Source organism: Argiope bruennichi, chromosome 1 (genome assembly GCF_947563725.1).
Source record: "Argiope bruennichi chromosome 1, qqArgBrue1.1, whole genome shotgun sequence".
Lineage (NCBI taxonomy): Eukaryota > Metazoa > Arthropoda > Arachnida > Araneae > Araneidae > Argiope > Argiope bruennichi.
Window position 1 is genome coordinate 69,735,695 of NC_079151.1, and position 26,322 is coordinate 69,762,016.

The following is a 26,322-nucleotide window of genomic DNA, read 5'->3' on the forward strand; positions in this document are numbered from 1 at the left end:
TAATATTAAATTACACGATCTGTGGGACCATTTCTCAACTTTTCGAACTATAGCCGCCAGACTTTCATTATTTTTGAAATATTGTTCAACAATGAAAACACGTTGTTCTATCTTGCAGCGCTCCATTTTTACTAAACCTAAACTATCAGCTGTCAAATGGTTTCTTTTAATAGCGTTGCCAACACTTGACTGCACGAAAGGTGGCAAATTCAAATCTTGAGGTAACTTTGGGTCACCCTTTATATGCATTCTCTAAACTATTCTCAAATAATCAGAATATATTTCTTTTAGTGACATAAGCATAGTTCAGTTAAATTCTGGTGTTCTTATCTTTTCTCAAAAATGAATAAAATCTGAACACCAGTCTTTTTGTTAATTTCTGTTTGAATTATAATGTAAGAAAGAGCTGGAGTTTTCCGTTAGACAAATCAATCTTCTGAAAGAAAGCAAATCACGTCTGGGGAATGCGAAAACAAAGCAAACACACTTAAAGAATCAAATAAGAAATGCGAGACTCCCGGAGATATACCAGAGGTCACATAAACTGAAATAAAGTCAGCAACTTTGGTTGTACATTTTTCTTTAATGTAGTTTCAAGGGAGACTTGATGTGGGAATTGTTCTTCGTAACGGTATTTTAAATGTAAGTGTATAGTATTTGGTATTCCGACGTTGTTCAGGACGAAATACCTATGATTATTTATTATTCTCTTATCGTCTGCAATTTTATTTTTTGTTTAAAATGAAAGCATCGATTTTGTCAAACAATTTTCTAGACAAATTACTCATTGAATCAAATAAAAAAAGTCTTTGGAAACGAATTTGCCTTGAAAGGTTGAGAAATTTAATTAAATCTTGCAAGCGTCAAATAAATAAAAAATGATTTAAATTCTCTGTAACATTTTCATCAATATAAATGGTTTCACTAAAAATTTCTTATATATGAAAACATGATTTTTTTATTATTAGAAATGTCTGAGTGATATGTTTAAAATAATATTATTTTATTATTAAATGTCTGTGAAATTGTAACTGTTTTGAATTACTCATAACGCTCCATAGTAATTGAGAACGAAATTTAAAAATAATCTATGGATTTATTTAAATTTCTATAGCGCATATACCGCTTCTGAATTTGATTTTTATTTATGCAGATTTACAATTATTGCTTTTAAATCAAGCAGATATTTCAGATGATGATGAGTACATTTTGGGAAATAATTTTGTTTAAGACATTAATTAAAATTAATTAGTTTTAATCTATAAAAGTAATTCTTTTGTTTCCAACATGTAGTACCTGCCATTGTTACTAAGTACTTCTATTCCTTGTACATAGTGAAGTGCCTTGTGCATAATGCACTTTAAAGATTCACTCAGCTTCTGAGTTAACTCATTTGTTAAGAAATTATAATTGGTTGAAAACAGGGCTTTTTTTGTAAAACTATGAACAGTGAAATTTTTTGCAAAATCTTTTTGTTCCATTTTGTAACTTTTTAACATTTGTCAGAAAAACTAATGAAGTGTTCACTTAGAAGATAAAAATTTAATCACTGTAAAAAGATTAAAGTTTGATTAGTTTGAAAATTGATTACTTTAAAAGCTAATTAGTTTGAATAGAATTTCGTTTTAGTTAATTGGTGGTTCATTTTCTAATTAATTTTTGTGCTTAAGGTTTTGAAAGAAATAGAGCCATGAAAAGATCTCCATCTGAAAGAAGTCGCATTTGAAAAATGTTGAAGAAAAAAAATTAAAAATTTAAATAAGATTAAAATATTTTTAACAGAAACAAAGAAATTAAATTAAAACATTATAGTACCTAATAAATTCTGACCTTTAGCTGAGGAGGTCATACAGCCAATATATACGAATATAATATATATACGAATTATTATTCAATAATGGGCTGCCGAAAATACTACAGGCAACTTTTACCTGTAAAATGATCAGAGTCCGAGAGTTGCCAGTTAGAAAGTTTCCTAGAGAGTTTATCTTCAATATTTTTATAAATGCACATCACTGGAGCCTGATGGAATTGAAATAATTCCTGATAGAAATTATTTCAAATAATTCCTGATAGAAATTATTTCAAATTATACTCGAAGAATGGCTTATGACATATACTGATATAATAGCTGGTGGCGTAGACTGATAGAATGGCTGGTAATGTAGACTGATAGAATGACAGGTGGTGTAAAATGGCTGGTGACGCAGACTGATAGAATGACAGGTGGTGTAAAATGGCTGGTAAAGTAGACTGATAGAATGATAGGTTGCGTAAAATGACTGGTGATGTAGACTGATAGAATGACAGGTGGTGTAAAATGGCTGGTGACGCAGACTGATAGAATGACAGGTGGTGTAAAATGGCTGGTAAAGTAGACTGATAGAATGACAGGTGGCGCAAAATGGCTGGTGACGCAGACTGATAGAATGACAGGTGGTGTAAAATGGCTGGTAAAGTAGACTGATAGAATGATAGGTTGCGTAAAATGACTGGTGATGTAGACTGATAGAATGACAGGTGGTGTAAAATGGCTGGTGACGCAGACTGATAGAATGACAGGTGGTGTAAAATGGCTGGTAAAGTAGACTGATAGAATGATAGGTTGCGTAAAATGACTGGTGATGTAGACTGACAGAATGGCTGGTAATGTAGACTGATAGAATGACAGGTGGCGCAAAATGGCTGGTGACGCAGACTGATAGAATGACAGGTGGTGTAAAATGGCTGGTAAAGTAGACTGATAGAATGATAGGTTGCGTAAAATGACTGGTGATGTAGACTGACAGAATGGCTGGTAATGTAGACTGATAGAATGACAGGTGGTGTAAAATGGCTGGTGACGCAGACTGATAGAATGACAGGTGGTGTAAAATGGCTGGTAAAGTAGACTGATAGAATGATAGGTTGCGTAAAATGACTGGTGATGTAGACTGACAGAATGGCTGGTAATGTAGACTGATAGAATGACAGGTGGTGTAAAATGGCTGGTGACGCAGACTGATAGAATGACAGGTGGTGTAAAATGGCTGGTAAAGTAGACTGATAGAATGATAGGTTGCGTAAAATGACTGGTGATGTAGACTGACAGAATGGCTGGTAATGTAGACTGATAGAATGACAGGTGGCGCAAAATGGCTGGTGACGCAGACTGATAGAATGACAGGTGGTGTAAAATGGCTGGTAAAGTAGACTGATAGAATGATAGGTTGCGTAAAATGACTGGTGATGTAGACTGACAGAATGGCTGGTAAAGTAGACTGATAGAATGACAGGTGGCGCAAAATGGCTGGTGACGTAGATTGACAAAATGGCTTGTGGCGTGGACTGATAGAATAGTTGGTGCCATGGACTGACAGAATGGCTGGCGAGATTCAGGTTCAAATCCTTTGTTCTAAAGCTGCCACAAATTAAGTATTTGGAAATTACTTTTATATAAAACCTACGAGAGTGCGTTCTCTTTGCCTACTTCTTTTCTTACTCAAGAATTTGAGTTCTGTGTTTAGCTTCATAGTTTAGATTACAAATATATTTCTTTCTACAAACCTGTAGCTTACGAATTTTGATATATTTCTACTATTTTGAGTTTCTACTCTTCAAGAACATAATCAAATTTCAGCAAGCAATTTAACTTTGTATTTTTATTTATCACTTCCACATGTATGCGGATAGACAGATCGATAGACTATCGACCCATTTGTAAGTTAAGTCTCAGAATTATAATTCTGGCCACATTTAGGATTTGAGGAATTATATACATTTAGTTCGTTTCATGTTTGAGTTATTAAATTCACAAATACATGACGGAAGGATAAACAGCCTGATTTCCCAGAATAGGATTCTGTTCAAACATTTGATAGAAATCTAATTTTGATGTTAAAATTGTAAATCAAATTTCAATCCTCTAGTTTGTTATGTTTCTGAATAATTATATTCAGACATAGAATTCGAAAAATGTATCAAACATGGTTTGGTTTGGTTTGAGGTTTTATGGCACAAGAACCAATATGAAGGTTATACTGCGCCAAACAAGATTATTTTTAGTTCAAAGTTTAATAAAAACATTTTCTATAAAAGTGATATAAAGAACATTGGTAAAATGATGATAAGTTACAAAAAGTCAAAACGAAGCCATAATGGTAAGTTCAAATTAAGGAATAAAAACCTATAGATTTTAAAAAGACAAAAAAGTTCTCATGTGGATCTCTAGCAAGCAACAAGGGCAAAGTCACTGTTGTTGTTTTGAAGTAAAATAAGCGTTGAGCATTAAAATAAGGGCATTCAACAAGGATATGATAAACTGTTATTCCACAGTCACAATGTGGGCATGTTGGCAATTGATCATTTAATAACAGATGTCTATGTGTGAATCTAGTGTGACCGATTCTCAGACGAGTTAAAACTGTGTCATGTTTTCGATAATTCAAAGAAGGCCAGTTTTCTATGATAGGCTTGCAAGTATGAAGTTTGTTTAGAATTTCCGAATCCCACTGAATTTGCCAATTTTTGTAAAGAGAGATTTTTGCCTGTTTCTTCAAATCGCATGCAGGTATGGGTGTTTCTAAAAAAAATTAAACATGGAGAGTTATATAAACTTAGAGATCACATTTATATATAATCGCTGTACAATCTTTTTCCTTATTTTGTATAAGAAAATTCGAAAAAGATTTAAGAAAATAACTTATTTTTAGAAATCATATAAAGGAAGTTTATGAAAGGTGCGAGCAATAATTCATTTAAATTTCTTATAATTTCTACATTACCGAAGATAATTGTTTATTCACGATTAACTGCCACTACCAACAACAAAAAAGTCAAGTCATCGCAAGTATTTAGGATCAACGACGTGACTTCAATTCAAGCCAAAGGTCAAAGAAAACCTCTTTGTTACATAGTTCAAAACCTATGTATACCTAAATAATAAATGATCCCTTGGAATCAAGTCTCTACAGAACTTCATGTAAAGATTGAATACAATGCCAGAACAATTATTTATACCTAGTAGGATGGGTGACACATCAATGAATGCTAATTAAAGGAACATAACTTTCATAACCTTTTACGCCCAGTTGATTGATCAGAAGATTCATTAACTCGATAATTTTCAGTTTTTATCGATGAAAAAAGTAACGTACATTTTTAAGATCAATTGACCTTGTTCACCGTACTTCGTTAATTGATTATATGATATATGGTTTCAGACTTAGAGTGTAAAAGTTTAAAATTTTCTACAATGGTGATGATCGTAGAAGGGATAACTTACAGGAATCAAATTGATGAATCATGGTGTGATTTCTGAAATTTTTAAACTGATGCAAATATATATGGATTTGTTCGAGTAGAAGAAAAGGTCCCATATATCTTAAATATGACACTTTGCTTTACTTGAAATTGAGTCTTGAAAAATTGACTTAAAAAATTGAGCACGTTTTTGAAATTTAAAATTTGCAACAAAGTCTAATTTTTAATTCAATAAAAATAAAACGGGAAACAGGACTTTGGAGAACGTATGTTAAAAGTTCGTAATTCTTTTTTCAATTAAAAGACGTAAGGAAAATCTGTAATTGCTAATTCTATATATTGCGTCTACAGAATTTAAGTTCAATTTTTTGCTTCTATAATTATGTAATTTCGATATTAAGAAATTTAAAAATATGCATCCTCAATCAAACGAACAGATCTGAAAAGGTGCCTCAAAATTCAAGCAGGATTTGATTTTGCCACCATTCGTGCAGTAAAGCGTTGGAAACCTTATTAAAAAAACCATTTGACTGCTGATAGCTTAGAGTTAGTAAAAATGGAGCGTTACAAGATAGATAGTTAACGCAAGATTTGAATTAAATAAAAAACAGTTTTCATTAAACTGTTATAGTTTTATTGAATCGTAAAGTAAACAGGACAGCGTCATGTATGGAATAACACATAGAGCAAATGGTCCCCACGGCTTTGCTGGCACATACGTATTCTATTGTCGAAATTATCCATGATCATTTTGCATAAATGTGGCTGCTGAATTTCATTGACGCAACGTTGAATTTCCTCCTTTCAATGCATGCTTGCTAATGGGATTGTTGACATAGACCTTTGACTTCAAATAATCCCATGAAAAGAAATCCAGTGGGGTTAAATCACACAATCTAGGAGGCCAATTCTCGAATTTTCGAACTGTGACCCCTAGACTTTCATTGTTTTTGAAATATTGTTCAACAATGAAAACACGTTGTTCTATCGTGTAACGCTTCATTTTTACTAACTCTAAACTATCAGCTGTCAAATGGTTCTTTTTAATAAGGTTGACAACTCTTTACATCACGAATGACGGCAAATACAAATCTTGCGTTAATTTTGGGGCACCCTTTATTTATTTAAATCATTTAAATTTCGCTGTCTCAAATTAATATGTTTTAAAACTAAAATATATTTGTATTAAATTCCTATCAAAAGTCTACAGCTATTTAAATAGAACAATGGATAAATGGGACATAATACTTCTTTTGTCCTCTTGCACATTTTTAATTTAAAAAATCTTAAATGCTGTAACATTTTGTCTTTGCTGCTGTCTCTTCCAGGACTTGAGCTAAGATTTTGATATGCTGCTCTATCCCTTCACTATGCCTTCGAAGGATTATGCCCAAAGGAAAAAAATAGACAAAACAATAATCATTACAGAAGCAACTAATGCTTATTATCCTTCATTATCAGCCTTACATATATGAGTAGAAGAAAAACAATACAATGCAATGCAAAAATTTGAAATGTTATTGCAATAGAAGTATATTATATAGCTCACTGATTTATTACTAAGGAAGATGATGACATTATACGTGCACATCAAAGAAATCAATACAGTACACTCCTGAATATCCGGTTCGAGATTATCCGGTTTCTGTACTATCCGGCCTAGTTTTCTTTTATCGTAATTAAATGAAAGGCAAGGCGTCTATTAAGTCATCTATTAAGGATTTTTTTCAAAACTTTAAAACTGTAAGCTTTGACTCTTATCCTAGGGTTACCTTTTCATATCTGTGTAATAATTTATCAGTGAAAAATAAAATCATTTTGAGCCAATTTTCTTAAGAATTTGGCCTACGATTTACATTAATGTTTTGTTTATGATACCGGCATTTCTGTTGGGCATTACAGAATTTTTGTTAAAATGTGAACAATTTATATTCTTTAACTTACTTTTTCTTTAATTTGCAATGCAGTATATAAACATATATAAAATATCGGTACAAATCCTTCTATTTAAACTCGACACGTTACTGGCAATGGCTTCTATGATTCAACGGACCGCGGCCGTGTTCACATTATACGTGGCTTGAAATAAACTGAGGGGTTAATACTCAATAGAAAGGGAGAAAATACATATTGTAACAGTGAATTTTGGTATAAAAATTTCGTCTTTTGGTATGCGTGGGCAAAGAAATGAAATCATAGAACTCCGGCATGCCCTTCCGCTATGTTAGGCCGAATATTCAGGAATGTACTGTAATTGATATATCAAATATTATTCAGTTAAATACTAAAGAAGACTAATTAAATGAAATTAATAATAGCTGATAAAAAGAATGCAAAACAATTGAAAAATATTACGGAATTCCCAATATATTAACTAGAAAAATATAATAATTACATTTGCATGACTTCCAATAAACTTTTTTTGAAATATTTCTATTTTTACACGGAGTAAAGGTGTAAGAAATGATAGCTGATCAATCAAAATGGAAGATAATCAATACATTTCAGTATACTTCCTGCATTCTATTTAATTGATTCTTTAAAGTTAGTCTAAGCAAGTAAAATATTCCACAGTGGGGAGTGGCTTCAAAATAATTCAATTTATTTCTGTAGAGGTGCAAAGAGTGAGCTTTTTGTGATAAGAAACACACTGAGAGGAGGTAGTGACTCAAAATATAAAAGGAGGAGGAGAAAGCGCCGAAACCTTAATTTAATCAAAGAATAATACTGGAAAGTTCATGTTTTTTTTTCATTGTTAGTTTCTGTTTCCTTTCAAAGTACCGACTAGCTATTGTGGAGTCAGAGGTTATGAGATCTGTAAAAAGAGTTTTTTCCCTTCTTCTTTTGTATTATTTCAGTCCACGAATAAACATTGGAATTTCTTCTTTTGTTTTGTCCAACATTCCAGGTATAAAATAAAAGGTTCAGGTTAAGTTTCTAAGATTTTTGCAAAGCAGTAATTTTTTTAAAAAAAAAGTCTTGTTAAATTGACTGGATTGAATAATTTATACTGATTCTTAAAAAGGAAAACTTTGAAACTTTCATTTGATTTCCTTATTTTTTAAATGGTTATAGCACAGATTGTATCAGAACAATAAAGCCCAACTAAATACTTGTTTAAAATCACACGTGATAACTTGAATTGTATTATTTACACTGATTTTATTAGTGGAAACTTCGTTTGGGTCCTTTTTATTTTGATGTTTTGAACTCACTTTTAGTAGAGATTACGATCGTTTATAACGATAATGTTAAAGAAAATGCAAATCTAGAATATTCAACTCGATTAAAATCATATTTAAAAATTTATTTCGTTTTGTAACAATCCAATAAGACAAGAAATGGAATGTAAAGCATTTTTAGGTAAATTTCTATAGGAAAATTACCTATTGCAATGATTCTTATGTCAAAACTTCGAGTAAATTTCTTCAGTTCTTAACCGATCACCCCAAACCACCCTTCGTTCAAAAGCAGTGTGTGTGTGTGTGTGTGTGTGTGTGTGTGTGTGTGTGTGTGTGTGTGTGTGTGTGTGTGTGTGTGTGTGTGTGTGTGTGTGTGTGTGTGTGCGTGCGTGCGTGCGTGCGTGTGTGTGTGTGTGTGTGTGTAACGCTTTTTCCATGTCATCTTGTGAACAAGACAACTAGAGCAATTTTATTTGGATCTTAACTGGCTTGAGATATGTTGTTAAAAATGTAAAAATTTCATATGAGTTCGTAAAAGGCCCATCCAGTTCAAAGGGGGTGGAAAGTCATATCACTGACTCCCCGACTCGCTCGAAGGCACACGAATAAAGAAAACTGAATGACCGGACCGCCGCAACAGCAACACTGGCGGAAACTTTAGTTGAGTCCTACGGGCCATCACCAGCCACGGTACAACCCTTCCCGAATGAAGTACGTCCCGTCATCGATGGGAGGAGCCAGATCCCCTAACATTTTGTGTACCTTCCAGAGTGGCGAGATCCAACTACCATACCGGAAGCATCTCATCCTCTTTTTGAGTTGACCCCCGGGGGTTAAAGGTGGTTGAAAAAGGGAGGGGTTGAAATTTTCATTTCGCTATAACTTTCTATCTATTGAAGGTCGAAGAATAAATTCAATTAGCTAAATTAAAACCTCATTAAGACGAACAACTTTTGTCCTTAAAGTTTTTCGATAACTGCAATATCTTAGAAGTTAGAGATTAAAAAGTGATTTTTTAAGTCCTAATATTGACTGTTTCTAACATCAAGAATTTCTGTTGCTAGATAGTATCTTAGACGTAAAGGAATTTACTTTCAGCTTTCAGAGAGGAAATTTTTTAATGAAATATTACATAGGTAAAAAGAAATTTCGAGTAATAGAAAGTTAGGATAAGATAATTTGTGCAGCTTTAGTTAACAATTAATACGATTAACGCTAAGAATAGGCACTGTACGACGTGAATTGGGATGAGTCAGTAGTTATATTTTTTTGTTAACCAGAATTTTAAATTAATTGGAAGAGACGGATTTAATTTATATTTATTTTTTTCAAAGAATTTTAATCCAGATCCTGCAGTTTATGGTGACTCTTATTGGCATTTTATTTTTATTTTTTCGATAAGGATTAAATAATTTATTCACTGATTAGCATACATATCTGCTCACTAAACTTTTGACTTGGAAATTTAATGAATTTCAGATAAAATGAAATAAGCTAATATTTTTAAATTATTAGTTTCAATTAACAATTGAAACGCAAACTATTTTTTAAATTATTTTTCCTGCATTCCTTAAGTTTACTAATGTAGTTCTTAAGCATTTATTTTTGAAAAATAAGAAAAAATTAATATAAGATTCAAATTAATCTTCTAAATTCTTGCCTCCAGTCTTGACCAAAACCATTGATCTATTTGCTAATTTTTAGTCAATAGGATATTATTATGTTTTAGAACGTATTCCTTACTTATAATATTTTTTAATATAATTTTTCAGTTTCTATTTTTAGTTAAGGTGTACGTACACACTTGAAGATTTTTTTAAAAATTTTAACTTTAAAAATCCAGTTTTTTCACAGTAGGTCATTAAAATATGTTTAAACTCATTTCAGTGAGAAAAAACCATATTACACTAATTATTAATTAATTAAATAATATTTAATGAGCTAATCAGTCTATTTTTTGAAACATGATATCTTAAATTCTAATTTGTACAGACACACCATTCTAGTTGGAAATGATGCCTAATGTTAATCTTCATGTTGTCTGTCTCAAACAAGTTATAAAAATGTATAGTTTTTTAAACAATTTTTTCATTAACGATGAATAGAAAAAGCGGGATTTTTCTCTAATTTTAACTTTTAAAAAGCTATTAAAAATTTATTTCTATAAATATAACTTTGATTGAGGCACAAAACATCCGCTATTTCATACAGATTATTTTGATATGTAAATAACTGTATTTGGTTAATTTCTTGTTGAGTTATGATTGTTTGAATGAAGCAACATAATAGAAAAATATCATTCTTCATAAAATGAGGTTTAAAAACACCTTAACTAGAATTTTTAAGGAAAGCACCTCAAGAAAAATCATTATAACTCGAGAAATATTTTGAATATTGACAACATCTTGGTATAGTTTGAAAGATCAGAGACCATTATTAAGCAATAAAAAATATTCGATATTTTGAACGATTTTCGAAGTTTCAAGTGTGTACATACACCTTAAGGTTTATATAATCTCTCAAACAAATGCAGATTGAATGAAAAACAATATACAATACTGGCCTTACTCCTTACGATTATGTTGTTATAGTTTTGCGTATCTTCGTGGTGATCTTTTCCTTTTTCTCTATAAATGAAAAATTCCAAATTTCTAAATAAACTAAACAATCATTTCAAATAAACTAAGCATCTTTCTTAAGGAATTGTTTTCAATTTGTATTCATTGATTAATCCGTGAATTATTCTGAATCAAATTTTTCGGAGATTTTAAGCAGTCGCTTGGAAATCTTTTTTTCCCTTCAATAAACCTGCCAAACGCAGATAAAACTTAAATGTAACGGCAAAAGAAATTTCGAAGTTTTGTAAAGGTTTTGATAAAAGACCTACAACAAATAAAAACGGAAAATTTTACGGCTTCAAACAGCTCAAACAATTTGAGCAGTTTTTATCCATAAAACTGAATGATTTTAAATACTTTTGAAATCAATACTTGGATGATATCAAACACTCTTTATGGTTATATCATACTGATTCTTTTATTTTGAGATCAGTAGTTTTTGTACGATGTTATACAAGTTAAAATAACTTTTATGGTTTCGATCTGTCTGCTCAATATACTTTGAGCAGTCTGAAAAACATCTTTTTTTCCAAAGGATATAGAAATTTAATTATCAGACCTACTCATTAAATCTTAAAACATCGATATAAAAGTCTGAAGATTTTGTCGAACTATTATTATCAATCATTTGTTAATATAATGGTCTTTAGGAACTGGATAATAGTTCTGTTTGCTGCTCTATTTTAGTAATCTCATGTAATAGCAATTTACTATCAATTAATTGGTTTACAATTGGTTTATCAATTTACTAGTATTGGTACATAACTATTCAAACCTTCACGGAACTGTCAAAATAATTAGCAATTCTTGTTGTTATTAAGCTTTTAATTAAGATTCTATTTTTGTTGAATTCCTTACTGGAATTAGGATATTTCTAATAAATACGTCTCAGAAAATATTTAGGGTAAGTAAGCCAGTATATTGAAATTATAATCAAATTCATTTATTCAGTATTTGTATAAGATGCATTAAAAGTTGCACAAATTGTTGCTGAATTGAATGTAACTATTACAAAACTTATCATTAAATATTCATGATAATTATTGAAGAAACAGTTTAATAAAATAAATTTATAGAAATTGTTTCTAATTAAAAAACAATTTTTAGTGAAATATTTTTTCTTTTAACATGCATAATATCAGGTGATAAAAAATCTTTTAGTTCATAAAATATAAATTTTAAGAGTTCAAAGTCTATGCAAGAAAAGAAACGTGAACATTTTTATTTGCGTTATTTATCAGATAAAGTGTTGCCACTCATAATATTAAAACTATATTACGTGAAAAAAAATATATTATTTCTTTGCGTGAATGACAAGAGTTATTGTCTATATTAATATAAATTTTTTCATCATTGTATGCCAGATACAAAAAAGTGTCCCCAATGAGAGTAGTAATGATATATCAACTTTTGGCGTGAATTTAGCATTTTTGTTCAATATCGTGTCATTCTTGGTGAGTTGTTTGGCGATTGATTCCTGGCTTGCGTTAGTAGTATTCAAAAATAGAATTTGTGCTTTAGAGATGTTTTTATCTACCGATTGAAACAAAGATTTGACACAAAATGACACTTGTAGTCACAAAATCCCATACCAAATTTGATATATTCAAGTCATTGCCTTTTTGCATTATTGCTTCTGAGAATTTAACCGACAGAGTTAAATTCGGCTTTAAATTTGATTGGTATCTACACTATGGATGCCAAATCTGTCTACCTATTTTTATTTATTTAACTCTCTTCATTTTGTATTTAACATGTTAACTTATTTTCGAACAGCCAGACAGATGGATTTCTTCTGACAGTTTTTATTCAAAATTTGACAAATTTGTAAATTTGGTGTAAAGATCGTATACCAAACTTCAGCCCTCTAGCTCAAAACGATTTTGAATTGTCTTTACCACAGCATACAGGCAGATATACAGACATTTTCTAAAAATGTGTTTTTCGATCCCGAGAGGTCTAAAATTTGGAGATTCGTCAAAACTTCGAATTTGCCTTTTTTTTTTTTTTTTTTTTTTGAGGATTACAATACTTTCTCTATATTACGCATACGAAAAAGTAAAAAGTTATGAGTTTCTACTTTCTCATATTAAAAATATGCAAATAAGAAGTATTGTTATCTTGAAAAGATTCGATCAAGAGATTTTCCGAATCTCCAAGTTTCATACATTGTTTAGTCCCAAAGACACAGTTGTTGCTATTTGCGAACAAGATAATTAAAAAACGCATTAAACTAGAGAGATGAAATATGCTATCTTCATTTAACATCATAATTGAAAATTAATTTCAAAAATTGGATGAAATCCTTCTAAAAGAAGTCTGTCTATCCACTTGCCCGAGTACAAGTCAACATGATAACTGCAAAACGTAAAGAGCTAGATAGATAAAATTTCGTACACAGGTATAGCATCCAAAATATAGATCCGTATCCCATTTGAAACCAAATCTATAAAGGGGTGACTGTAATAGCAATAATTTAAATAAATGAATTTTCGTATTTGATCTTGTGATTACAATAGTAATTTTTATGCTATTTTTGGTTTCAATCAGCCGAAGAAAAGTTCCCATGCATTACTCTAAAACTCAAATAGCTATATTAAGAAAATTCATGTACAGATCTATCATTTAAAATACTCTGCTTGTAATAAATTTTGGACCATATATATCAAAGAGGAGACAGTTTGTTATTCTACATATTCCCAATGTTAAAAACAGAAAATCTTAGATAAATAAAATTTGGCGTGATCTTCAAAGGATTGCCTCCTTCTTCCATATAACATCCTAAGTTCTCCATATATTCAGGAGATGTAGAGAAGGTTAGTAGGAGAATAGAATAGAAGGTGCTGGTTGTATAAATATTAGAAGAATGCCACTTCTGCTGATTTAAATTGTTTGTGGTAAATAGCTTATAAGCCAGCTAACAGCTACGCTACTCAAGCAATTGCTTTTGTATCGTGGTCATGTTACTGGGCTGCGAACCACAAGGTCCCAGGTTCTATCAATTTCAATCCACCACATTGGTGACCTCGGACGATGAACCTTCGTACAGTTGTTGTGGCGCCATCTACCCACATCAACCGAAAGTCGCCAGATTGACTTGACGCAGCAACCCAAAGTCGTCAGACTCCCTTGACGCAGCAAAATATAAAGGCTGCAGCAACCCAAAGTCGTCAGACTCACTTGACACAGCATCAGCAACAGCAACCACTCACCCACACACGCTCGTCATAACGCTTGGCGGTACTCAAATGCTCAAATGGGTACAGGCACATTAGAATAAACAGCAAATACATCACCACTCAACAGCCATATCGTTCGTCTCACCTCCGACTCTCTGGAGGGAGAGTCCATGGTAAATAGCTTATAAGCCAGTTAAACAGCTACGCTACTCAAGCAGTTGCTTTTGTATCGTGGTCATGTTACTGGGCTGCGAACCACAAGGTCCCAGGTTCTATCCTCGCTCAATTCAATCCATCACATGTTGATTAGTTTAGTAGAGTGGCATACCATTTTAAAGATTAATAAGGATGAAATTTCGATGTCTTGTATTTTGACCAGTTGAATTAAACTGTGAAGATCTCTACTCTCTAAATTTCTATGCCACACTAACCTCTGGATGTTTGATACACGACATCTAATTGAATGGGCATTAAACCAATCACGATGGAACTTTAACGGAATCGGGTCTTGAATCTAAGTTACTCAAACCATGAAGGCTAAACAATGAATCAGCATGAAACAGTGAACGAAACCTAACCAAATATTAAAAGCTCTACGACAACTTACGTAAGTGATAGAATTGAAAGAAAAAAAATTTGCAGAAATCAATGAAAAAAAGTGTATGGAACAGAAATGTTTCGCTTCAACATTTTATATTTAAAAAAAAAAACTCGTTTTGGGTTTGATTCCGTAATAAGATGAAAAAAAAGTAGAGTAGGCATTTTGTATCTCGTCTCATTCATCAAGAAGTTATCATAATCCTCCATATCCACAAGTAAAAGATTAACAGATATTTAACCTTAATATTTGGCAGAAAATTAGATACATATCTGTAATTTCATTAGTGAATCCCACTCCAAACCTTATAAATCTTTTTGAATTATCGTGCTTACATTCACTCGGACTTACAGACAGGCATTATCTGATAGATTTATTCTGAAATTGATAAATATTTACAATTTTGATATAAAGAAAACAACGTTTAATTTCATTCGTTTAACTTCGAATTTTGAATTACTGAAAAGAAAATTCTAAAAATAATTTCTTCCTACGTGAGGAAATTTGAAGCATCGAAATTTATTGAAATATTGATGCCAAATTTTTAAGCGATTACAGTAATTTTTTTTCAGTACAGATACAAAAATAAAAAAAAATTAAAATCAATATTTACGCATGAATTTTAGATGTTGCTGGTAGAGAATTATATGCTAAGAATCTTTTCTTTAGACTAAAAAGATCGTGTGCTTCAGAAAATAAAACGACTGTTAAGTATGAAGGGAAAAATAATTTGAAAACAAAAAAGAAAAGCACACTCGTGCTCGACCTTTTAAATAACTTATAACGCAATTCTCTTTGTTGCAGTTGGTCTTATTCAACCTAATTTAAAATAAAGAAGTTTTACAGTTTGTGCTCGCATGAAAAATCATACATCGAATAAAAAATAAGATAGGTTTACAAAATCAGTGCTCAAATAATCCGAACGAAAATGCGAATAAAATAAAGAATATTCTAGATTTAAAGCTTCTACTTTTTATATCTTGAATTTTTCTCATTTTCCGAAATATCCTTGAAGAAAATGAATGCAAATAATATATGTATTTAATCAGTTTGAAGCGAATGTTAAAAAGAATGCGAAAGAATGTGAGGTAAAACTTAATTATCGCATTGTCTTCAATCTAAATGCGCTTGATATATTTTAAGCAATATTATTATGCTTTAGAAAACCAGCATAAGAAAGAAAAATAAGTGATAAAAATTGAGAATGTTAACAGGTATTATGGCATATTATTTTTCTTTTCCTTGTCGAAAATTGTTTAGATTTTCTTTTCTCTTTAACCTTCTTCACATAATTTGTAAATTGCATATTGTTATAGAATAGACGATGTTCCCGCGACAATTCTTTAGTTGTTGTTTTCAGCAAAATATAATTTAACTCCACATAAAAGAATATCTTATTAGTTTGCACAAATTTGCTAATATAAACGAACACTGAAAATTATCGTTTGCTCTTGAACAATTTACAAAAAAGGTATCAAATATAAATTTCTGCTGGATATTTGTAAGCATTTTTGGGTAAATGTTTTTTTTTTGAATTTTTAGATCCTGGTTTCCATATTATTTTCTGTTTACATCGCTATTTCTTTTAAGAACTTGCTTTTCATTAATTCCCGATCGAATGAAAAATAAAATTAAGATGTTTTCTAATGCCTACTTGCATGTCGTTTTCTTTAAGATAAACACTATGTTCCAAAAATGAGATAAAAGGGTTAAATTAAGGTATACTATGTAACCGTTAACTGATTTTATGGTTTAAATAAGTAACTGAAATAATATTATAACCCTCCCCTTCCTCCAAAAAAAGTAAAGACCTGGAAAATATTCCAAATGTTGCACAAAAACTGCTGTTAGTTTTAATAGAAATACGATCAATCAAAAATTGCTCTTGTTACAAACAAACAAAAAAAAAAAAATTAAACTACGAAAATTTGGTTTTGACAAATTTTTTGTTTCCGCTTTACATCCATGTACAAATTATATTGTATAGAATCTTTTTCCATATTATTATTTTTATCCTATTCAAAATTTTGATAATATCCCAGTTGTTTTGCTTCTTTTAAATGATTGCATGTTCATTTCAATACTGTAAAAGTAATCTTGATTCGCAATGAAATAAATGGAATTAAATATAATCATGCATACATTTCTTGCTTAAATACGTATAAAATACAAGATTCTTTCAGAATGATTTCGGTTGCTTAAATATTAAAATATTTAGCTTAATTTCTTGCAGTTGCTGATAATTTAGTATTTTTTAAATAGATTTTCTCATTACATATTGATTAATTAAATTGAATTTAATAGTTGCTTGTTAGAAATAGTTACGAATTCGCATAAAATCATAAATTTTCTAATAACTACTCCACTGAAATATTTTACTACTTGAAAGGTGAAAAAGATATTTTGCTTTAAAACAGTGTACAATTCAAGCAGTATGAATGTAATATGAATACCAAATTGGATTTATTTTTAAACTGAAATTTTTTTTTTCAATGCAATTTAAAAAAAATTTTAGCAATTTTTTTTAATTTTATATTTATATTTGGTATTGATATTGAATGATATCTCAAAATCATTTTCAAAAGCTTATTTTAGTTTCACGAGATAATCTTCATCGATACGTCTTTTCAATAATTTTTTTTTAATATTCATTAAATCTATTTTCATAATAGCAGTCCCTTTTAAAAGAAAGAACTCTTTAGTACTGTTAATGTACATTGTACATAGTAGGACAGAAATCATTTGTATGACAATGAAAAAAACAACAGAGTATTTCTGAGGGAGTAACTTATTTTTGGAAATTAATATAATATTGTTACGGAATTTCAATTCCACTGAGTCCTTAAAGTCTCTGGGTTCGCGTGTAGTAGGTGTATGTGTAAAAACATTAAGCAAGCCTCAATAACGAACGACGACTTTTATTAAATACACAGAGACAAAGACGACAAATATACACTGCCGAGACGAGCACAGGAAACACACATAGCAGCATACTACAACACACAGTAGCCCACCAGTAGTATTCGACCATAGCACAAAAAGCCGTCAGATAGAATTCAGCAGAAGGTGGGAATTCACGTAGCTTCACTCTACGGCCTATACTAACGTTCGCAGTTCACAACTATCTCCTCGCTTTAGCTGTATTCAACTACCGACTCACTACTACACGGCTGACTAATCCTCACGCAACTCGTTACTGCTTCCACAATAAAACCAGGACTCGGCACACAGCTCAACTCAGCAATCATTTGAGCTCCACATAGCGCTTGTTTCTTCGTTATCCTCTCGACGACTCGATACTTGTCTATAACTCCGATAGACCGACTGCAGTTTGAGACTACCGGTCTTTTATAGTTCACGGGAGGCGGCCTGAGAAGGTTCTGGACCAATCGGGCATATCTCGATTCCTATTGGCTGAATGCCTAAAATTCTCGAAGTTTCCAGTAATATCTATTTTGTCGCCAAATTCGCCGCCAAGCTTTGGGATTACTGACTCGGCACCCGAGCAGCATCCGATACAGCTGATCGTAAAACGATCTTTACAGGGATAGAACTTACCGCGCTGGGAAGCAACATTATAGATATGTAACAATAAAAAGAAAATTTTAACCCAAAACTTTAGTTTGAAGAAAACGATATGAAAATTCTCGAGACATGGAGTGAATCATCTCCACTAAAATTCAATCTTACGAATGTAATTCAGAAAACCTTCAGAAAAGAATCCTTTTGGAAGCAAATAAAGCTGAACACTTTCCTTATTTGCACGTAAGTAGAACAAAAGATTTTATTTTGCACGTAAGTAAAATGCTTCTTCGTCATCGATTTTAGTATAAATATTGGCTTCATTTCTGGGATCAAAAAGATTTTCAAATGATAAAAAAATTCACCATCCGAAGACCAGACGAATTATATAAAATATATTAAATGGAAATAAAATTGTAAAAAAGATGGAACTTCTTTTATAATATTGAAATTGAAAATAAAATCCATCCTTTTGAATTCAACGTTCCTAGTTTTCAGAAAATATTAATTATGTTTTATAATGCAGAAAAATGTTAAAAGCTGTTTACATAATTTGTTGATTTGTTAACTAGATTTTCTAGTGGTTTTTAAAGTAAAAAATAAAATTAATTTCATTATTTGCATAGACTAAAGATTTTAGGAAAAATATTTTTTTAATTCATTGTAATACAGGGAAAATCTTTTGAAAACTGGTTTAGGATTTTGCAGTTTGTTTTAAGCTTTCATTTCTATTAGCTCAAAACCATTAAGGTATTAACATAATCAACGTATCAGAGATATAATACCATTTAAAAAAATCTTTTATTCCATCATAAAATGAATATCTTACAAAGTTTCCTGCTAATTTTTTTGAATAAAGTTAAATAAAGTTGACACGTTGGATAATGCAAACAACGCTTTTTATAACAACACACACACACACACACACACACACACACACACACACACACACACACACACACACACACACACACACACACACACACACACACACACACACACACACACACACACACACACCATAGCAAAAACAAAGCCGAGATTTACTCATATAACAGCATTTGTAGAAATTCCCAACACCTCCAGATACCAAATCGCAAATTTAAAACAGTGATAAAACTTAAAATGGACATCTAGACGGCTTAATCCGTGATTAACACCTTAAAGAAAAGATTCAATCCTCGTGTGAATGCCCCAACTTAAATAGTCACCGTAACTGAGTGTAGAATTTTCTAGAAGAATCTCTGTTGTGGATTCCTTATAAAAATATCGTCAAATTTCTTGTATTTACTGAATTTTTTTTGTATTTTTTTGTATTTCTTGTATTTTTTTGTCGAAGTCGAGAGTGTTTAATCTTCTCATGTTTATAATTTTCATGCTATAATTATTTGTAATGTACTAAATTTCTCTTAGGCTGTTCAAAGATCTATAGAATCAGTGAGAATCACTACAATTATAAATGATATTTTCTAGTGTTTTTATACTTCATTTTAATCTTTTTGGAAATTAGATCATAAAAAAAATTTACAAATAATTGCTTTTATGTTAAAGTATCAAAATTATTGAAAATTTTTTCCTAAACACTTAAGTATTTTTCCACCGAAGCTTAGTATTTTTTATCATTAGAAGAAGAGACTGCTTCATTAGGTTGCAGAGTAAAGTAACATTTAAAAAAAATTCTTGATAAATATTTTTGCAGTACAATTAATTTCTTTGGTGAAAAAAAAAAGATTTATTAAACTGTTACTTTTATTTCACCATTAAAATAAGCTTTTTTTAAAAGAAAAATAAAATTTTAATAAAACTTTAAATGGAATAAAACTCCTGAAGAGTTATTTCTTAATATATATCGGCAATGAAACAAAGAACATTCTAGGCAAAAGTACCTAGAATGCATTTTAGTTTTCCTAAAATGGTTAATTTATTAAAACTTTTAATTCTTCCGAAACAAGTGCCTTGTATTAAGATAACAAATAGACTTTACGTGCTAAGGTACGAAGCAAAAGCATTTTGAAAGAACATCAACTTCGTTTTTTAGGCAGTAAAATAAATTTTCTGCAGTCTAATTTTCTACCTTCCTCGATTAACAAGAAATGATAAAATGCAGCATTTTAGTTACCAAAGATTTGAATACCTCGTAAATAAGCTTAAAAGTAAATAAGAATGCCGAAATTGTTTTTTTTTCTCTACAAATTGTTTTATTAAAATTGTTCTTTCGTATAGAAAAAGAACAACTACTACAGAAACTTTTACAGAGCATTTTAATTAACTATATATATTTATGGGCAGCTACAAGAAAAAATTTGGTATAATCTTTCTTTTATTTCAAAATAAAACAAGTTTAATTTTAGCGTTTAGATAGGAATTTTGTAAGACAGCTCGGATTTTTTAATTAGTAAAGCCGTTTTTAATTAAAGTGTATGTCGTCTGATCTGTCAGAAAAAAGGAAGAATGTAAGACGCTTTTAATTTCTCAGATGTTGGCTTGATTCAAAATTTTAGATTAATTTGGAAAATATAGGCAGAAGTTCTTGTGTAAGAAATATAAAATAAAATATAAAAGATTTACTATAAATAGTTATCTATAATGCAACGAAATTTTCGCCAATTTTATTGTTTCTTTAGAGAACAAAAGGAAAGTTTTTTTTGTAAAAAAAATAAATTCCTCCAAAATCGATTTTATTATTCTTTTCGTCTCACTTGTATATGGTCTAGCAGTAGAAAAACATTTAAGCCTGAATGCATTTTAAATTAAGTGTGGAGTAAGAAAAAATTTCAATCAAACTTATTTAATTAAAAAACATACGACCTTTTATTAGTGTTTATTTAAAAAAGTACATATGTCGTTATATAACTCATATCCAAAGATTTTAGATAGAATCAAGGCTAGGGATTGCAATACCGGTATACCGGGATACCGAATACCGGTATTTTCAGCCATATGTACAATTTTGTAATACCGGTATTCACAAGTTTAAATACCGGTTTTCCGGTATTTACTAGAAATTTTTTTAATTGTCTCCACTATATGTTTAGGGATCCCGAACATAGCAAAATAGTATACTTTTTCTTTATGTCTCCCTAACGGGTGAAATTAATTAGCGAAACATGGATTATCCCCGAAAGAAGATATTGTATCCATAACGACTGATGGAGCAACAATTATGAAAAAAGTTGGAAAGTTGATTGGTGCAAATCAGCAATTGTACTATGTACATGGAATTCAATTAGGAGTAATAGATGTATTATACCAAAAAAATAAAGAAGAGAAGAATCCAAATACTGCGGATATAGAAACTTCGGATTCCAACTTTGAAGAGAGTCAGAGTGAGAGTGATAATGAAGGTAATGACAATGTAATTGTTGAAGAAGATATTGCTAATAAGGATTAAATATTAAACATCAAGAATTGCTTCCTATAATTTATAAAGTTCGAAAAATTAAGATATTTAAACGTTTCCCTATAAAAAATGACATATTACTAAAATATATACTAACTGAAAATAAAACAGAATATATGTTAATATTAGATTATAAAACACGTTGGAACAGTTTACTCCTAATGATAGAACGATTTTTGAAACTGTGACATCCAATCCAAAAAGCAATAATCTACTTAAACCTGTAAATTAATTTTTCAGATAGTGAATTCGACTTAATATCCAGAAATATATCAGCTCTACTTCCAATAAAACTGACAATTGTGGGGTTATGTCGGAGAGATTCTAATTTATTAACAGCTAATGCAACAATAAATTTCATGTTGTAGTCACTGAAAGAACAACACACATCACTATCTGAAGAATGATATATTACACTGAAAAATCGCACAGAAGAAAGGCATACCGAAATAGAAAATGTCTTATGGTATTTACATAATTATAATGATTTTAAAAATGAAAATGAAAAAGAAGAAAAGAAAATAACCAATTCAAATATGATTAAGTTTAGAATAAATTTTCTTAAAATTTTTTACCCACAAACCTATCCACATTCAGAAGAATTCGGTTCAATTATCGAAGATTATGATGTCACTACTGTCGATAGTGAAAAGGAATTGTCTCTTGAACAAAAATTAGAATTAGCGATAAATAAAAAAAAATTCAACGAACTAAAATACAATACAGATATCAGCTATATCCAAAACCATCCGGCGAGGAATCAATTTATTTGAAAATGAGGGATTTAAAAGTAAATACGTGCAAAAAATATATCACGCATTGCTAACAGTACCAACAACTAGCGTAGATGCCGAAAGAGCGCTTTCGACAGCTGGTCATTTTTAGACAAAATTACTTTTCAGGCTTAATGACAGTACAATTGATACATTATGTTTTTTAAGATCACATTCCAAAAATTTGTTATAGTACCACAGACTGAAATGTGATATTCACACTTTTTTTGTGTTTAAATAAATAAGATGTTCCTTTACTTTTTTGTGATTTTTTATATACTGTTATAATTTATAAGTTACACATTATTTTTGTGATATTTACACTCTCTAATAAAACGGGCAAATAAAACAAAGAAACACCTGTGTTATCTTTCTTTTTCGAAAATTTCTAATACCGGTATTAAAACCGGTATCCCGGTATTGAGATCTAAAAAATACCGAATACCGGTATTGAAATTTTGGTCCGATATTGCAATCCCTAATCAAGGCCTATCTCAGGTGCCGTCCTCGTCCTTTGACAGTAGTTCAAAATTACGAGGTCGGTTCCAAAATAGTGTTGCTTTAAAACAGGGCATTAATATAACTAAAATAAACTAAGAAAGAAGGGTTATTGTTACGATTTTATGATATTGCCTCCTTGTAATTCAAAGGTAAGGAAAGATGTTTTGCTAATAATTCTAATGGCTGTTGAACAGATGCCGGGTCAATGATTTCCTTCCTTAGCTACAAAAGTGAAATCCGAATATTGGAGACTCTCATCGATATCACCATTAGGAGACGGAATTCTGGTATTCGTGTTAGAATATTCACTAACTGTCTTTGGAAATTTAAAAACCTGAGAGTTGGGGTCAGTCGAGTGAAGACAGAGTTGAGTTCAAGCGAGTGACTGAGCGAATTATGTCTTGGGAACATTGATCACCATCCACTTCTTTCTGGGTACTTTGTGCTATTGCTACTGTTTAAAACCGAATTGTTGTTTACTACAATTGCTGCGCTTAGGGCGTGTTGTGCAGAATTCTCTATTCTGTACATTCATCTTTTCGTGTAGAATAAAAGTCATCATTACATACTGATCTATACTTTGTTATATTTGCAATAATTGAACTTCAGAATCAAACAACGGTAAAGAATTTTTAAAGATGTATAAACTTTAGAAAAGAAAATATTTTTAAATAGTATTTTCCTTCCCTGTGTCACGATTGGATATATAAAGATATATAATATAAAGGATAGTAATTTAATTGAATATATAAAGATTGTCTATTAAAATTTGAAGTTTAAAACTGTTTTGCTGACAAATACTATGAGAAATTGTTATACTCAATAATAAATAGTAATTTCTTAGCAACCATTAATCGTCCGGAACCAGCTGGTCATTAAAGTCGAATAGATTGTCAGAAATGAAGAGTCACATTTTATTTTTCATATACATCCAATCCGATTGACTAACTCTTCCAGTCTGTCAAATGCAAATCAGTAACAACAAAGAATGAATGAACTATCGAATCAGACTTCTGAATGACAAATTGAGCGCATCAAGGTTAACAAAGTGACAAAACGTAATTTCAAAGCACAATGACTATCGCTTAGTAGGAAACTCATTCAACTTCGTGTTTGGTTTGGAACCTTTTCAAAAAGACTTCATTTGTGTACTCAGGAAACTCTAGTTTACTTCGATCCAAGTCTCATTGTCCTAATTTTTGATAAAATGACGAAAAGTTACTCGCCTATAAAACTTTATAAAGTTTATTATTATTAATTAGTAATTAATATTTTTTGTTAATTGATAATTATAATATTATTAGTTAGTAATAGTTAACTTTTTTGTTAGTTAGTATTTGATAAATATCGTGACAAGACACATGCTAATATATTCTTATATGCCTCTTTTACTTTCGTTGCTAACTGTATTTACTTGATTTTATTTTTTAAAGAATTTTTTTTGTAGAGTTATTATATGATATAAGAATAAATTTAGCTGATTCAAAAATAAATCTAGGTGACCAAGTTATTTTTTTTATATTAACTATAAATATAATACTATTTAACTCTAGGATTTCAAATCATGAGGACCAGAGCAAATGGTCTTTGCTATTTAGATGCACTTCTGTTCAAGAATTGCTGTGAAAAATTAGTTTTTAAAAATTTAAATTATGAAAGGGAATGCACTTTAAATTATGCTCAGTAATCAGTAGAGAAACTTAAAAGAAAGCTTTTATAGAGATTGTGCTCAATTATCAGTGAAAAAAAAAACAACCTTAAAAATGATTCGATAGATTTTGCACAGCTAACTGTAACAAAAATTTGAGAAAAATATGATACTGCTAATAAAAATATGCGTTTAGTAATAAGTAGAAAGCTTAAAAAACCACTTTATAGTTTCTTTTCAGTAATCCGTAGCTAAAATTAAAAAATATAAGCTAATGATTTTGCTTGTTAATATTAATTCTTAAAATATTAATCCTTTAATAATATTAATTGTTTGATCAATATTAATCTTTAAAAATTATTCTACATTTATGACAGACATAATACTTGCAAGCTTTCATCTACGTTTTATAGTCTATGTTCATTTATTATAAATATTCTATACAAGCGTTCATTAACATTATTTTGTAACTAGTGTTCGATAACATGTCGTTAATAATAGACATATACATGCCAGACAGAGAATGCCAGAAAATTTCGGAGTGACCACTGCCATTGGTTTTCAGAATCTGAAAGCACCATCGAATTTTGAATGTTAAGATTCTTAGTATAATCGAACGAATCGGTGTGAAGCTTTTAGTTTGTTGCCTTTTTTTATCGCTTTCAAATACATACGAATACAGAGATTCACAAATAGACAGACTTCTGTCAGGTTTCGTTCAAAAATGGTTGCTTGTTTATATTTATGGCCTGCTTGAAAGATCGCCAAAAATGCAAGCCGTCGCCAACCATATTTTTGGCAGTACTGGAGTAATCTGAAAATTTCTAAGTCCGAGAATACAACCATCTTGGCATCTTATACATATAAAGGAATTTGGCAATATTGGTATAATCTGAAAAATCGTAATTAATCCCATTAGTAATTTTGGTATTTTATATATGATGGAACATCCACACAGAGTAATCTGAAAATTTCCGAGTAAACCCGGGAATAGAACCATTTTGGCGTCTTACATATAGTGGATCTTCGCAATATTCTTGTAATCTGAAAAATAATTAAGTAAACCCTTTATCCCGGCGATCTTAGAGTGTTCAGTAAATTCAAAGGCCATGAATATATACTTCTTCAAAAAATCGACGCAGATTTAAATTTTTAACAATAAATGTAAGCTATCATTCATCCATCAAGCTCACGGGTAATTGAATTATCTTAGATAGATCGGAGGATAGACGCCATGAAGACGGATTGAGTCTAAAAATTGGAATAATTCTACTATTTTTGTGAAAATACCCGATACCAAATGTCACAAGATTACTTATTAAAGACTTATTCTGCAAATTCTTTCTTTAGGACACAGGTTGATCTAAAAAGCTGAATATAATCATTTCGAATTTCTTAAAAAGAAAGTTGAAATTAAATTTTAAAGCAATGGCAATTTTATTTTTAATATCTTTTAAGAATTTCCATGTCTTGAATGTTTTGAAAAACTTGTGCCAAATTTGATGTTCATTTTCTTATTATGTAAAGATGTCAATTTCATGGTATATTTTATAAATCATTCATTTAAAAAATAATTTCTGTTTCCAATATCTTTAAGTTGTACTTCATATCTATATAATAAAATTATTTCCTAAATATATACAAATAATTATTCCCATAA

General features: G+C 30.4%; 1 protein-coding gene across 1 annotated transcript in view; it reads left to right on the forward strand.

Moving 5' to 3' along the window:
• Positions 1-26,322, forward strand: part of LOC129959701 (cartilage oligomeric matrix protein-like) — a 594,738-nt gene that overhangs the window by 42,619 nt on the left and 525,797 nt on the right. The gene's annotated exons all lie outside the window — the stretch shown is intronic.